Below are 16,137 nucleotides of genomic sequence, written 5' to 3' on the forward strand. Positions count from 1 at the left end.
TCTGACATTGCAGGAAAAAGTTACAGAGTAAAACGTAGAGAAAAAGTGCTGTTTTTCTCACCTCAATTTCAATATTTTTCTTTTTCAGTTGTTTGTTTCTGTAGGAAACCCTTGTAGGATCTACACAAATGACCCCTTACTGAATTCAGAATGTTGTCTACTTTTTTTAGAAATGTTTAGGTTTCTGGGATCCAGCATTAGTTTCACGCCCATTTCTGTCACGGACTGGAAGGAGGCTGAAAGCACAAAAAATCGTAAAAATGGGGTATGTCCCAGTAAAATGCCACATTTGTGTTGAAAAAAAGGGTTTTCTGATTCAAGTCTGCCTGTTCCTGAAAGCTGGGAAGCTGGTGATTTTAGCACCGTAAACCCTTTGTTGATGCCATTTTCAGGGAAAAAAAACACAAACCTTCTTCTGCAGCCACTTTTTCCCAGTTTTTTGAAAAAAATGAATTTTTTACTGTATTTTGGCTAATTTCTTGGCCTCCTTCAGGGGAACCCACAAAGTCTGTGTACCTCTAGAATCCCTAGGATGTTGGAAAAAAAGGACGGAAATTTGGCTTGGCTAGCTTATGTGGACAAAAAGTTATGAGGGCCTAAGCGCAAACTGCCCCAAATAGCCAAAAAAAGGCCTGGCACAGGAGGGGGAAAAGGCCTGGCAGCGAAGGGGTTAAATTCAAAAAAGTTGTTTCTTATTGTAAATTTAAAAAAAATCTAATTTAAAATATATGTTTTTAGTTTTTTTTTTTTATCTTCTATGTAGTTTTTATTCTATTTTATACATAAAAGATTATTTGTGCGTAGAGTATTGATTGTGCATATATACTTTTTTAGTGTCTAACCTTTTCCCTAAAATGGTTTAGATTGGAGTGTGAATAGCCAGTGTCACCTCTTTAGTGTCCAATAGCTTTCCCAAAATGTTTTAGATAGGAGAGGGAAAAGTAAATGCTGTCCCTTTAATGTCCAACACCTTCCCCAAAATGGTGTCGTTTGGAGTTTGAAAAGGAAATATTGCCCATTTGGTGTCCAACACCTTCCCCTATACGGTTTAGATTGGCGTGGGAATAGTGTAGGAAAGTGGATTATTTGTTGTGTGGCATGCACAAGTAATTGGCCCACATTTTCTCTTCCTGGGAAGATAGTTGATCCATTCAGGGAGCCAGACAGAGCAGTCTAAGGCCCACTCAGGGGAGGTGGTTTGAGCTAGTAATCACCATTCACTGGCAGGTTATAATAACACTCAATAAATGATTGTCCAGTCAGAACCTTTTTCTTTAGCAAAAGGAGAAGTATTTTTATTACATACACACTACTAAATACTATGTAGTAATTTAAAGTATGTACATAGGCAGTTAAAAATGCCACAAATGACATTGCATAACCACCTTGGACCCCTTAAAGGGGTCATACAAACATATCAAGTGTCTACTGGTTTTACCAAGGTTCAAGGGCAATGAACAACATGTTAAAAATATCAACTCACTCATAAAGGCAAACAACAAGAACATTCTCCTATGTAAGTGCTAACAGAACATACACGCTGTATCATTATGTGAAACGGATAAAGCATTTACAATAAGTAAAACATGTGTTCTTGTATTTTTTAGACATTTGTCAGCCATAAAACTGCAATTGTAAAAGCAGCCTCTAAAGGGCATCATTTTATAATGCCATTGCATTGTAACCATAAACCTGGGCCCTAAAGGGTGCTTTAATTGGTTCTGTGCTGGGGACGTAATGGTTACGTCTTGCGGCAGGGTGCTCCTGTGCCAAGGACGTAACCATTACATCCCGGCACCGGAGTTCGGGGGGAGAGCTAACGCTCTTTCTGTGAGCATCCCCCCCACACCCGCATGGCAGGGCTGGAAGGGGAATCGCTTCCTCTTCCACCCCCGACCCCCCCAGGGCCGTCTGATGAGGCAGCACATGTTTTTTTTTTACTTAATCAGGAGGGGAGTGCCGCTCCCCAGGGGGCCACATTATTTTTAGGCAACCCCCTAGACACCAGGGATAATTTTATTTTGTTTATTTTGTTTTTATTTGTGGGGAGCGACCCCTTAGACAAGGGTCGCACTCTGGGGGGCAAATTGTATTTAGGCCATTTCTGCTCCCCCTTGGGGGCAGTCAGCCTATTTTTATTAGGCCAATCAGCCCCCAAGGGGGGCAGAAACCTCTAGACACCAGGGATTTCTATTTTTTTTTATACTTGTGCATAAGGGGAGCTGCATCTTGGGCAAGGGCCTCTCCTCAGGGGGGAAAATATTTTTAGGCCTTTTCTGCCCCCCCTGGGAGCAGGTCGGCCTACTATAATTAGGCTGATCTGCCCTCGTGGGGGCAGAAACCCCTTGACACCAGAAATATATATATATTTTTTGTTTACTTTATGTTTTTATGTATGGGGAGCAACTCCTTAGGCAAGGTTCGCTCCCCTGGGGGCAAATTGTATTTAGGCCATTTCTGCAGATCGGTCTATTTTTATTGGGCCAATCGGGCAGAAACCACTAGACAACAGGAATTTTTATTTCTTTGCATCAATTTCACTCAAGGGGAGAGACCCCTTAGGCAAAGGTAGTTCCCCTGGGGGGGGGGAAATTATTTTAGGCCATTTCTGTCCCCCTGGGGGCAGAAACCACTAGGCACCGGGGATTTTTTGTGCCAATTTCACGCAAGGGGAGTGACCCCTTAGGCAAGGATCGCTCCCCTGGGGAGACAAATTTATCTTAGGTCATTTCTGCTCCCATTGGGGGCAGATCAGCCTATTTCTATTAGGCCAATCTGCCCTTGGTGGGGCAGAAACCACTTAGGCACTAGGGATTGGTGTGTCTGTATGTGTGTGTTTTGTTTGGGGGAGCAGCCCCTTGGGCAAGGGTCGCTCCCCATGGGGGCACATGACTGTTGGCCATATCTGCCCCCCTTGGGGGCAGATCGACGTATTTCTATTAGGGCGATCTGCCCCGGGGTGGGGGCAGAAACCACTTAGGCACCAGGGATTTATGTGTGTGTTTTGTTTGGGGGGCAGCCCCTTTGGCAAGGGTCGCTCCCCAGGGGGACACATTACTGTTGGCCATATCTGCCCCCCTTGGCAGATCAGCCTATTTTTGGAAGGCCTATCTACTCCCAAGGGGGAGGCGGAAAGCCCACCAGGGAAGATTTATTTTAAAAAATAAGAGTGTGGAGGTATGGCCATACCCCAACCCCACCCCAAATAAATAGGGCCAAAGTTGTTCTGCCCACCAGTGGGCAGATGGGGCAATTACCCCCGATCCACACCCGGGGGGCAGAAAGTCTACTAGATGCCAGGGAATTAAAAAAAAAATAGTGTGGTGGTGGCTTCCAACCAGTATGGGCATGGTTATGCCCCCACCCCAACTGACAGGGGTAACAGTCTTTCACTCTCCCCCTGCACACTAAAACATCTTATCGCACAGCAAGAAAGAGGACATTTGATTGTTTTTGGTTTTACATTTGGGCCATGAGAGCTTGGCTAACTCTCAAAATCGTCCAACTTGGAATGGTGAGGGTTGCACTTTTTGGACTTTGGGATGCTGCCATGTAGAAAATCCACAAGACCTAGACACATCTGAAAACTAAGCATCTGGGTGAGTCCAGGGTGGTGTGCTTCACATGCACCCCGCACCATTTCCCTACCCACAATGCCCTGCAAACCTCCAACTTTGCTGGAAATCACCCATTTTTCCCACATTTTTGTGATGGAACCTTCCGGAATCTGCAGGAATCCACAAACTTCCTACCACCCAGCATTGGCTCATCTATACTGATAAAAATTCTGCTGCACTTGTCAGCCTAAAAAATGTTTTTTTTTTTAACTGCTTTTGTGACCCGCTTTGGTTCCCCCTCAATTTCCACATGTTTTTGGCTCTTCCCTGTCACAGGCACTTGGCCCACCTACACATGTGAGGTATCATTTTTACCAGGAGACTCAGAGGAACGTTGTGTGGTAGGAAATTTGTCCCGGTGCGGTAATCCCACACAGAAATGTGGGAAACATGTGATTTTTTTAGGTAAATTTGAGGTTTGCTGAGGATTCTGGGTAAGAAACTTTGGGGTATCCACGCAAGTCACACCTCCCTGGATTCCCTCGGGTGTCTAGTTTTCAAAATTGTTTGGGTTTGGTAGGTTTCCCTATATGGCTGCTGAGGCCGGGACCAAAAACGCAGGCCCCCCGCAAAAACAGGTAGTTTAGTATTTGATCATTTTGATGTGTTCACATAGTGTTTTGGGGCATTCCTTTTACGGGCACTAGGCCTACCCACACAAGTGAGGTACCATTTTTATCAGGAGACTTGGGGGAATGCTGTGTGGAAGGAAATTTGTGTCTCCTCCCAGATTCCAGAATTTCTGTCACCAAAATGTGGGGAAAAAGTGTTTTTTTTTTGTGCCAAATTTGGAGGTATGCAAAGGATTCTGGGTAACAGAACCTGGTGAAAGCCCCACAAGTCACCCCATATTAGATTCCCCTAGGTGCCTAGTTTTAAAAAATACACAGGTTTAGTAGGTTTCTCTAGGTGCCTGCTAAGCTAGAGGCCAAAATCCACAGCTTGGCATCTTCCAATAAACAGCTCTGTTTTCTTTGGGAAAATGTGATGTGTCCATGTTGTGTTTTGGGGCATTTCCTGTCATGGGCGCTAGGCATACCCACACAAGTGAGGTACCATTTTTATCAGGAGATTTTGGGGAACGCTGGGAGGAAGGAAATTTGTGGCTCCTCTCAGATTCCAGAACTTTCTGTCACCGAAATGTGAGGAAAACGTGTGTTTTTGGCCAAATTTTGAGGTGTGCAAAAGAATCTGGGTAACAGAACCTGGTGAGAGCCCCACAAGTCACCCTATCTTGTATTCCCCTAGGTGTCTAGTTTTCAAAAATGTGCAGGTTTGGTAGGTTTCCCTAGGTGCCGGATGAGCTAGAGGCCAAAATCCACAGCTTGCCACCTTGCAAAAAAACAGGTCTGTTTTCCTTGGGAAAATGTGATGTGTCCACGTTGTGTTTTGAGGCATTTCCTGTCACGGGCGCTAGGCCTACCAACACAAGTGAGGTACCATTTTTATCGGGAGACTTGGGGGAATGATGGGTGGTAGGAAATTTGTGGCTCCTCTCAGATTTCAAAACTTTTCTGTCACCAAAATGTGAGAAAAAAGTATTTGTTTTTTGCCAAATTTTGAGGTTTGCAAAGGATTCTGGGTAACAGAACCTGGCCAGAGCCCCACAAGTCACCCCATCTTGGATTTCCCTAGGTGTCTAGTTTTAAAAAATGCACAGGTTTGGTAGGTTTCCCTAGGTGCTGGCTGAGCAAGAGGCCAAAATCTACAGCTAGGCACTTTGCAAAAAACACGTCAGATTTCAATGTAAAAATGTGATGTGTCCATGTTGCGTTTCTTGTCGCGAGCATTAGGCCTACCCATGCAAGTGAGGTGCAATTTTTATCGGGAGACTTGGGGGAACACAGAAAAGCAAAACAAGTGTTATTGCCCCTTGTCTTCCTCTACATTTTTTCCTTCCAAATGTAAGACAGTGTGTAAAAAAGATGTCTATTTGAGAAATGCCCTGTAATTCACATGCTCGTATGGGCGCCCCGGAATTCAGAGATGTGCAAATAACCACTACTTCTCAACATCTTATCTTGTGCCCATTTTGGAAATACAAAGGTTTTCTTGATTCATATTTTTCACTCTTTATATTTCAGCAAATGAATTGCTGTATACTCGGTATACAATGAAAACCCATTGCAAGATGCAGCTCATTTATTGGCTCTGGGTACCTAGGGTTCTTGATGAACCTACAAGCCCTATATATCCCCGCTACCAGAAGAGTCCAGCAGATGTAACAGTATATTGCTTTAAAAAATCTGACATTGCAGGAAAAGTTACAGAGTAAAACGTGGAGAAAAATGGCTGTTTTTTTACCTCAATTTCAATATTTTTTTTTTATTTCAGCTGTTATTTTCTGTAGGAAACCCTTGTAGGATCTACATAAATTACCCTTTGCTGGATTCTGAATTTTCTCTACAGAAATGTTTAGCTGTCTGGGATACAGCATTGGTTTCACACCCATTTCTGTCACTAACTGGAAGGAGGCTGAAAGCACAAAAAGTAGTAAAAATGGGGTGTGCCCCAGCAAAATGCCAAAATTATGTTGAAAAATTGGGTTTTCTGCCTGTTCCTGAAATCTGGAAGATGGTGATTTTATCATCGCAAACCCTTTGTTGATGCCATTTTCAGGGGAAAAAACCACAAGCCTTCTGCATCCCTTTTTTCACATTTATTTGAAAAAAAACTGAATTTTTGCTGTATTTTGGCTCATTTCTTGTTCTCCTCAAGGGGAATCCACAAACTCTGGGTACCACTAAAATCCCTAGGATGTTGGGAAAAAAAGGACACAAATTTGGCGTGTATAGCTTATGTGAACAAAACGTTATGAGGGCCTAAGCGTGAACTGCCCCAAATAGCCAAAAAAAGGCTCGGCACAGGAGGCGAAAAGGCCTGGCAGCGAAGGGGTTAAAACATGTATCTTCTATAACCACTTCCAGGCCTTTCAGCACACCACAATTAGGGTGGGGACTTCTCAAATCCTTTTTTACAGTTTCCCCAAACATTTTAATTATGTAGTTGGTGAACCTGTCATTCTGGGGCCACCACAGCAGGAGAAATGGACAAAATCTGAGCCTGTTCATATTTGATTAGCTGCTCTTCCCCTAATCTGGGGAGAGCCGCAGTCTTTTGCTTGTGGTTTTTCTACCACGTGGCATCACTACGCACAAACTTTTTGTTTCTTTTTTGGGGGTGTCTGGTTCCACCCAAGCGCCCTGCTCTGTGGTCATGTTGGGGAACAGCCTACTCGGGTCTACCTCCGCAAGCTCTGCACCCACGCAGCACTCCTCCGTCGTGGTGCTCCCGGAACCAGCAAAGTGTCTCTGTCAACCCAGTCCTCTGGGCAAACATTGTGGTCTCTGGCAGCCTTCTGCTCCCCCCAGACATGGGCAAGAGGGAGCGGGTTGGCTGACCATGGCTGGGGGAGCACAACGGCACTCCCTTCATCAGTTTCCACATGCAGGTGAGGGGATAGTGTCCCAGCCCCCGAGAATGAGCATGCTCCTGGGAAGAAGTCCCTGGACAAATTGAAGAGTGAGGGGAGGGGGCCTGATGGACACCCCCTACCTGTTGATAAATGAGCAGTAGTCCTTGCAGTGACCCTTAGTCCCTGGCCCATCATGGGGATATTACTCGGAGAGGCAGCGGAGCCCCATGTGCTCTGGTGTTGAGAAAAGGTCACAGGTCAACAAATTTTGCCAACGGTAACTCAGGCCCGTTGGTCCACTTTTCACGATCTTGGGCTCATTTTACTCTTGGTGGTGAGCTCTATCCACCAGGGGCAGTTGAGACAACCCTCCTCACCTCCAAAGCAATGCAGTCCTCAAGGAGTAGATTCTCCTGGCTCCCTATCCCATCCCTTCTCCTGAATTTGGTTTCTGGCCACAAAAGTCCAGGGCTTTCCCCCAACTGGTCCTCGGAGGATGTAAGGGGTGCAGCCCACTGGTCCTGGGGTCAACTGGGCAGAGCCCTTAGTCCTTTTTAGGCATCAGGGTGTTCCTCCTTCAAGTTCTCCATGGCCCTCACAGGATCCAGCAGTAAAGCACAGGAAAATCAGGCATGAAGGGTCTCCCTCTTGTGCAAGAGATTTTAAAGGGGAGAGGAAAGTTCTAGAAGTCAGGCACCCCTGGCCAATCCTAGGATACCATGTCACCTCTCTACTCCTGTCCCCAATCCAACTGCGAGCATGCTGTGACATTTCAAAATGGGGTCGTCCAGGAGCCACTGGTCACATCGGCTCCTGAGATCTCAGCTTGTACTCTCACTGACATCATTGCCAAGGTCTTGCACATCAAAAGTTCAAAGAGAGCACTAGCCCTGAGTTGGCTCCAGTTGTCTGGGCTCTCTCTTTTGTTCACTGTCTTGGTCACACCCATCCCTAGTACAGTGTGTCAGCTGAGTGGTTGATGCAGTTCATTCCTCTTCAACCCTTTCCTTCTCAGGAACTATGTGAAGTACTGTGGATTGCTCTTTGTTTTGGAAAACCTTTGTTATTGCTGCTGGAGAGAACTGCAATTAACTGGGCAAAGCAGGGTGACATAAGGCCTGGACTCTGATCCTGGACTGAGCCAGAGAAATATTACAACTCTGGATGAAATTACAGAATTGATTTTTTTCCTGCACAGGTTTCACCCCAACTCAAGACGTCAATGGTCTCTGTAGTTCAAATGGAAACAAAACAGTATTGTAAGGCAGTTCTCTCCCTATGGCTATAGTAAAATGTCACTATAGACAAAACAGTAAATCACACTGATTTTCCACATTAGTTTAGACTAACATTATGAGGCCTTTCCCAGGTGAATATTTAATCCTGCTGAGTCCCCATTGTGCCAGGTTACCTGTATGCAGTTACTGAGCTCCACATGACAGTTGTTTCCCACATGCAGCCCCCACATGTTCTTAAAAGGCCGACACTGATGGTAAACACGTGCAGTTTGCCATGTGATTATTGTGGGTCAGACACATGTAGTGGGAACACCCTCAGTAAAAAGTCCAAAACTGGGTGATCCAAAAAATAAAAAAAATCTGGCCATACTCAGTGACCCGAACCACATTGCAACAGATAGTAGCTGTTGCCCCATTAGAGTCCAACACCTTCCCCAAAATGGTTTATATTGGAGTGGGAATAGTATATGTTGTGCCTTTAGTGCCCCACTCCCTCCCAAATTGGTTTAGATTAGAGTGGGAATAGTAAATGACACCACTTTAATGTCAAACGCCTTCTCCAAATTGGTTGAGATCACAGTGGAAATAGCAAATTATAACTCCTTTAGGGGCATATTTATACTCTGTTTGCACCAAATTAGGGGCATATTTATACTCTGTTTGCGCCGAATGTGTGTCAAAAATTTTGACGCACAATCGGCGCAAACCCTGCCCCATATTTATACTTTGACGTCGACCCCGCGGGCGTCAAAATTCCACCATGTGCGTCATTTTTTGGAAGGGGGAACCAGCCTTGCGTTAATTATATGCAAGGTAGGTGTTCCCTTCCAAAAAATGACTTTAAGGCCTGAGCCCCATATTTATACTCTGACGTACAGGAGGGGGTGGGCCTTAAAAAATGACGCACAGCCTGATGGGTGCCGTTTTTTAACGCCTGGGTCAGGGCAGGCGTTAAGGGACCTGTGGGCTCGGAAGGAACCCAGAGGTGCCCTACCCTGCCCCCAGGGACACCCCCTGCCACCCTTGCCCACCCCAGGAGGACACCCAAGGATGGAGGGACCCATCCCAGGGAAGTAAAGGTAAGTATTTTTTTCAGATTTTTTATGTGGCATAGGGGGGCCTGATTTGGGCCCCCCTACATGCCACTATGCCCAATGACCATGCCCAGGGGACATAAGTCACCTGGGCATGGCCATTGGGCAAGGGGGCATGACTCCTGTCTTTGCTAAGACAGGAGTCATGTCAATGGAGGTTGGGCGTCAAAAAAAATGGCGCAAATCCGGTTTGAGGCCTGAATTTTGCCTCAGACCTGACTTGCCCCATTTTTTGACGCACAACCCCCATTTTCCCATACGCCGGCGCTGCCTGGTGTGAGTCATTTTTTTGGACGCACACCAGTCCGCAGCGCCGGCTAACGTCATTCCATAAATAAGGCACCCACATGGCGCGTTAGAATGGTGTTAGCCGGCGGTAAAATTTGTGACGCACAACTGCGTTGGCGCAGTTGTGCATCAAAAAGTATAAATATGGGCCTGAGTGTCATTTTTTTTTTAACTCTAATTCGGTGCAAAACTAATTCCATATTTATACTTTGGTGCTAGACCCGTCCAGCGCCACATTTATGGAGTTAGTCATTTGTTGGAAGTGGAGACCTACCTTGCCTTAATGAGATGCAAGGTAGGCGTTCCCGTGCAAAAAATGACTATGGCCTTCACACCATATTTAGGGGCATATTTAGGCTCTGCGGCATATTTATGATCTGTTTGCACCAAATTAGCGTCATTTTTTTTACTCTAATTCGGTGCAAAACGAACACCATATTTATACTTTGGTGCTAGGCCCATATAGCACCAAGGCCCTGATTTATATTTTTTTTGTGCTGCATTTTGACCCAAAAGTGGCGCAAACTTACAAAATATTGGCCCTTATTAATACTTTTTGCTGCAAAACTGCACTAACTCAGTTTTGCAATAAAAAGTTTAGCACCAGCTTGCACCATTTCTGTGCACCAGCCGGGCACCATATTTATGGAATGGTGCAAGCTGGTGCAAAGGGTGGGCTAGAGTAAAAAAAAAAAAAATGACTTTAGTCGGGTGGGGCTGGCGGCATAGAAGAAGAGGGTTTAGCACCAAAAAATGACTTTAGGCAGGTTAGAGTAAAAAAAAATTACTAACCAGATTAGCGTCATTTTATGGTGCTAAACCTACCATGCCACATGACTCCTGCCCTAGAAAAGGCAGGAGTCACGCCCACCACCCCAATGGCCAGCACAGAGGACAAGGGTCCCCTAGGCATGGCCATTGCACCATTGCACCCTGTGCCATGTTTGGGGTCCCATTTCAGGGCCCCCTATGGCACTTTCAAAAATAAAATGCAATCTACCTGTACATACCTGGGACGGGGTCCCTCATCCTCCACAGTCCCTCTGGTGTGGGTGGGGGTGCCCCTGGGGCCTGGGGAGGGCACCTGTGGGCTTATTCCATGGTGTTCCACCACGGAAATAGGCCCACATGTCCCCTAACGCCTGCCCTGACCTAGGCTTTTAAAAATGGCCCTCCACCCTTCCTTGCACCATTTTTGCATGGGAGTATAAATATGGCGTTAAGGCCATAGAGTCATTTTTTGCACTGGAACGCCTACCTTGCATCTCATTAAGGCAAGGTAGGTTTCCACTTCCAAAAAATGACTTTAACTCCATACATTTGGTGCTAGACGGGTCTAGCACCAAAGTATAAATATGGAGTTAGTTTTGCACTGAATTAGAGTAAAAAAAAAAATTATGCTAATTCAGTGCAAACAGAGTATAAATATGCCCCTTAGCATAAAAAAATTATGCTAATCTGGTTAGAGTCATTTATTTTTTACTCTAACCTGCCTAACGTCATTTTTTTTTTATTCTAGCCTACCCTTTGCACTAGCTTGCGTTAGTGCAGTTTTGCACCAAAAAGTATAAATAAGGCCCTTAGTGTCCAAAACCTGCCCAACATAGCTTAGATTTGATGGTAGTAGTAAATGTTGCCCCTTTAGTGTTCAACACCTTCCCCAATATTTACAAGCCCTTTGGGACACTGCTGCATGACTTTTTGTGATGCATTGAGGCACAAAAATGAACTCATATCAATGAGGCCACGCAAAGCCACTTTCCAATATCTAATATAACCATTTTAGTGTTAAATTCCTTTATTACAATGTATTTCTAAGTTGTAGGAGTGGTTTATGTCATTTAATTCATATTGATGATGTTTAGAAAATCATTATCATAGTACTAGGCTGTGTATTAGTACTAAATAACATTATTATTTACATATTACATAGAATAAAGATATGGAACACTTTTTTATTTTTTTAAAGCGTATATTTTTGCATTTTTAACATATATAGTTATAGTCATAAAGAAATAAGTATATTGATAATAAAATATTTTGTAACTTAATATTAAATAAACAGTGTAAATCATAATTAAAAAGTACTGCATATTGTACATATTTCAGAGTTTTTAGTACGTGTCAAATAATTGTATAATCTGTATACTGTTATTTAATTATTTAATAGTTGTATACATATTAACAACATTTTTTAAACATACTTTACATGTGTAATAATTTTTTATCACTTTTGAAAACTTTTTTTTAAAATTTGTAACTTTTTTTCCCCCTTCACTTCTATGGGGAGCTAGTCTTCATTTAGCAGCCATTCATTTTTTACCACTGCCTTCTACTTTGTAGTCTACTTGTGTCATTTTCATTTTTTGTGTTATTTTGCAGGATCCAGGAAGTTGCTACTGTTCATTAAAGTTTTTTCTTAGGGCTTTGAGGGTAAGAGAGATGCAAAGGGGTGTTCTAGAGGTTAGTTATAGGTTTGCTGGTAGGGTTTTAATACATTTAGTTGTAGTAGCTAGTGTTTTTTTTTTACTATTGTGTTGGTTTAGGTTTTTTGGGCAGTGTTTTAGTAATGTATTGATATGTTATGTTATAAAAGGGCCTGATTGCGAGTTTGGCGGTCGTACCCCCGGACCGGCAAGGTGGCAGTCCCAAAATACCACTGCAGCAGCAGTCCCCAGACCACCGTATTACGAAGTATACAGGCAGAACCACCACCCGCCAGGCCAAAGTGCTGACTACCAGTGGCGTGGTGGTCTGCTATTTTGGTGGTCTGTACTCTAGCGTCATCAGCGCAGTTGCAAACCGCCAAGCTGATTACAGACAGTCGTTGTGGCAGTCCCTTTGCGGTAGTTAGCCAATGGTGGTCAACCACCGTGGTATGCGTTCAGCAAAGCCACAGACAAGCGCCCATTGGATTAATTCAGAAACAGCACAGCTGATAATCATGGGCCCAGTGGACACACCTGCAAAACATGCAATAGAACACAGTCTTTCACAGACCATGATCCTATGCATCTCCACTGCAACTATGATTTGATTTAGTTCAGAGAGATAAGGCCCCCCTTTTTTCACTATCCCTGTAACCCCTTTCACACACTTTTCTCCATTTACTCGCTACATCACTTTTCTTTTGTAACTCCCTGTCACTCACTTTAATTCCCCACCATGTCAAGTCTCAAAAATCCCCATTTCTTAGAGGATGAGTTGAGAGTCATGGTGGATGAAATCATAAGAGTAGAGCCACAATTGTTTGAAGCCCAAGTCCAGCACGTTCCTCTCGATAGAAACATGGACTGTGGCAAAGGATCATCAACAGAGTGAATGTAGTAATCACCACCCTAAGAACAGAGGAGGACATTGGGAAGAGGTGGAATGAACTGAGGGGCAAGGTGTGTTCCCTGGCCTCCAGGCAACAGATGGAGTTCAACAAGACCATTGGTGACCCTCCCAGTGCCTTTTCCTGGGAGGAGGAGGTCTTAGCCATCCTGCATCCTGATGGTTTGACAGGAATACCTCGGGGAGTGGAGTCTGGTAAGTAACAACACAAAAACTGACACATGCTCACTACTCAGCATTTGCCACTGATTTTACCAACATTCAGTACCCAAAGTGTCTGAGATGTAAGACTGTCATTGTGTATTCTTGGACCTAAAATCACAGCTACCAAGGCCCATCACATGCCATAAATTAAAATGGTGCCTGTAAGTGTTGCAAGATCAAAATATCATCCCAGAACTCATAGTATGTCTCAGCATGTAAATGTATGCTCCAACCTAAATGCAGTCTGGCAACAGATATGTAATATCCAACATTTGCCTAATGTGTGAAATAGAGGGAGTGACTTGAATGCAACTCCCAGGAGGCCCTGTTTCTGTAACTTCAACCACCAGCCCAGTGCTCACTTGCCTTAATACACCTGTTTGTTAACTCTCATTTGAAGTTACTGATCTGGGAGTGAGCAATATACAGATCATGTTCAACTCAAAGATGTGGCTGTCTACCTAGCTTCATCTTGACCTGGTATCCCAAGATTCACACGTCATATCAAATACTTCGATATCATGACAACATGGCACAATAGGCTAACATACCACTTAAGAATGTCAAATGTCTCTACTTATGGTAACACAAAAATGATGGAGGTAGATGTCACACTTCAAACAACAACAATGTACTGTCTTTCTCAACAGGTCGAGCTGGCACAGCCCCTGGACAGACCTTGTCCACCGAACAGACCCCACCCCACCCCACTAATGGATGAATCCCTCAGTGATGACGACACCCCTAGAATTGTGGACGTGAAGGACGGTCCTGGCACATCTGGGCAACCTGGTCAGATGGCAACAGTGAATCTCACTGTGCCCACAACGACACCTCCCAGCCCTGTTACATCAACATCACAGGCAACGCCGCCCCAAACCTGTTTACCTAGCACAGTTACAACCATCTTGTGCCCCCCAGTCCTGGACCCTGAGGTGCAACCCAATACTCCTGACACTGAGGTTCTAGGACCCAGTTGGAGAGGGCACCCTGCCCATGGCAGCCCTTTCATTGTCACTTAACTGTTAGGCTGTAGCCTGTTCTATGGTAGTTGCATGTAGGGACTGTATGCATTGAGTCAATGTGGCTGGATGTAAATGTGTCCATCCTGTCAGGCCAAAGGAGTTTATCCCTTCGAAGGTCACATTGGTGTGTTGTGTGTTATTGTGGCTCACATCAAAGTACATGTTGCTTTAGCCTAGGCTACCTGATATCAGTGGGCTTGCTTTTGTCAGTGTAGGCCATGAGCAGGGTAATGGGTTAGTCTGCAGATGACTCCAAAAGTGTGTATTTATGTCCCTGTACTTATCAGCATATGTGCTTTACACATGTATTGACAATTGCAACACTTTTGTGTTTAGTGTTTCTGAAGTGTGTGTGACACAACCAGTTGGCCAAAAAATGTAATTGAAACCTCTTTGTTTGTCTATTGCAACCATACAGGTCAACACCAATCAGAAGAAAGGGATTTTGAGAGCCATCGCCTGGAAGTTTCAGATACTGTGGGTCCACAGCCAGCAGAGTGCCCACTGTCGCAAGAGGTTGGAGTTGTCCTCCCAACGCGGGCATGGTGCATGCCAGAACCTGACTCCCCTGATGGCCCGCATTTTGGCAGTGGCCTACTGTAGGAGGCTAGCCTGGCTTGTAGTGGGTACCAGAGATACTTACACCTTGTGACAGGTCCAGTTATCCCTTCATAGTGTAGAAGAGGTGTTTCTAGCAGCTTATGCTGATAGAAGGTAGCTATGGCAAAGCAGCTTAGGCTGAACTAGGAGACATGTAAAGCTCCTACTATACCACTGGTGTCATATGGACAATATCATAGGAAAACACAATACACAGCTATACTAAAAATAAAGGTACTTTATTTTTATGACAATATGGCAAAAGTATCTCAGTGAGCACCCTCAGTAGGAGGATGAGAAATATACACAAGATATATGTACACAAACCAAAATTATGCAGATAATAGCAAAAGGAAGTAATGCAAGCAATGTAAAGTTACAGTAGATTGCAATAGGAGCACATAGGTATTGGGGCAACACAAACCATATACTCCAAAAGTGGAATGCGAACCACAAATGGACCCCAAACCTATGTAAGCTTGTAGAGGGTCGCTGGGACTGTAAGAAAACAGTGAGGGTTAGAAAAATAGCCCACCCCAAGACCCTGAAAGGTAGATGTAAAGTGCACCTACTACCCCCAGAGAGCACAGAAGTCGTGATAGGGGGATTCTGCAGGGAGAACAAACACCAGCAATACAACGACAGTGGATTTCCGGACTTGAGTACCTGTAAGACAAGGAGACCAAGTCCAAAAGTCGCGACAGTGTCGAGAGTGGGCAGGAGCCCAAGAAATGCCAGCTGAGGGTGCAAGTAAGCCGCCACCTGTTGGAATAAACTTGGTGTTCTGTAAGAACAAAGAGGACTAGGAATTTCCCTTTTGGAGGATGGATGTCCCACATCGTGAAGAAGCTTGCAGAGGTGTTCCCACGCAGAAAGACCACAAAAAAGCCTTGCTAGCTGCAAGGGTCGCGGCTAGGGTTTTTGGATGCTGCTGTGGCCCAGGAGGGACCAGGATGTCGCCACTTGGATGAGGAGACAGAGGGGGCGCCCAGCAAGTCAGGGAGCCCTCACAGAAGCAGGCAGCACCCGCAGAAGTACCTGAACAGGCACTTAGAAGAAAAGTGAACCAGAGTCCACCCGAAGTCACAAAAGGGAGTCCCACGATGCCGGAGGACAACTCAGAAGGTTGTGCACTGCAGGTTAGAGTGTCGGGACCCAGGCTTGGTTGTGCACGAAGGAAATCCTGGAAGAGTGCACAGGAGCCGGAGCAGCTGCAAATCAAGCTGTACCCAGCAATGCAGTCTAGCGTGGGAAGGCAAGGACTTACCTCCACCAAACTTGGACTGAAGAGTTACGGGACTATGGGAGTCACTTGGACAG

The sequence above is a fragment of the Pleurodeles waltl genome, chromosome 8 (assembly GCF_031143425.1).
Source record: "Pleurodeles waltl isolate 20211129_DDA chromosome 8, aPleWal1.hap1.20221129, whole genome shotgun sequence".
Taxonomy (NCBI): domain Eukaryota; kingdom Metazoa; phylum Chordata; class Amphibia; order Caudata; family Salamandridae; genus Pleurodeles; species Pleurodeles waltl.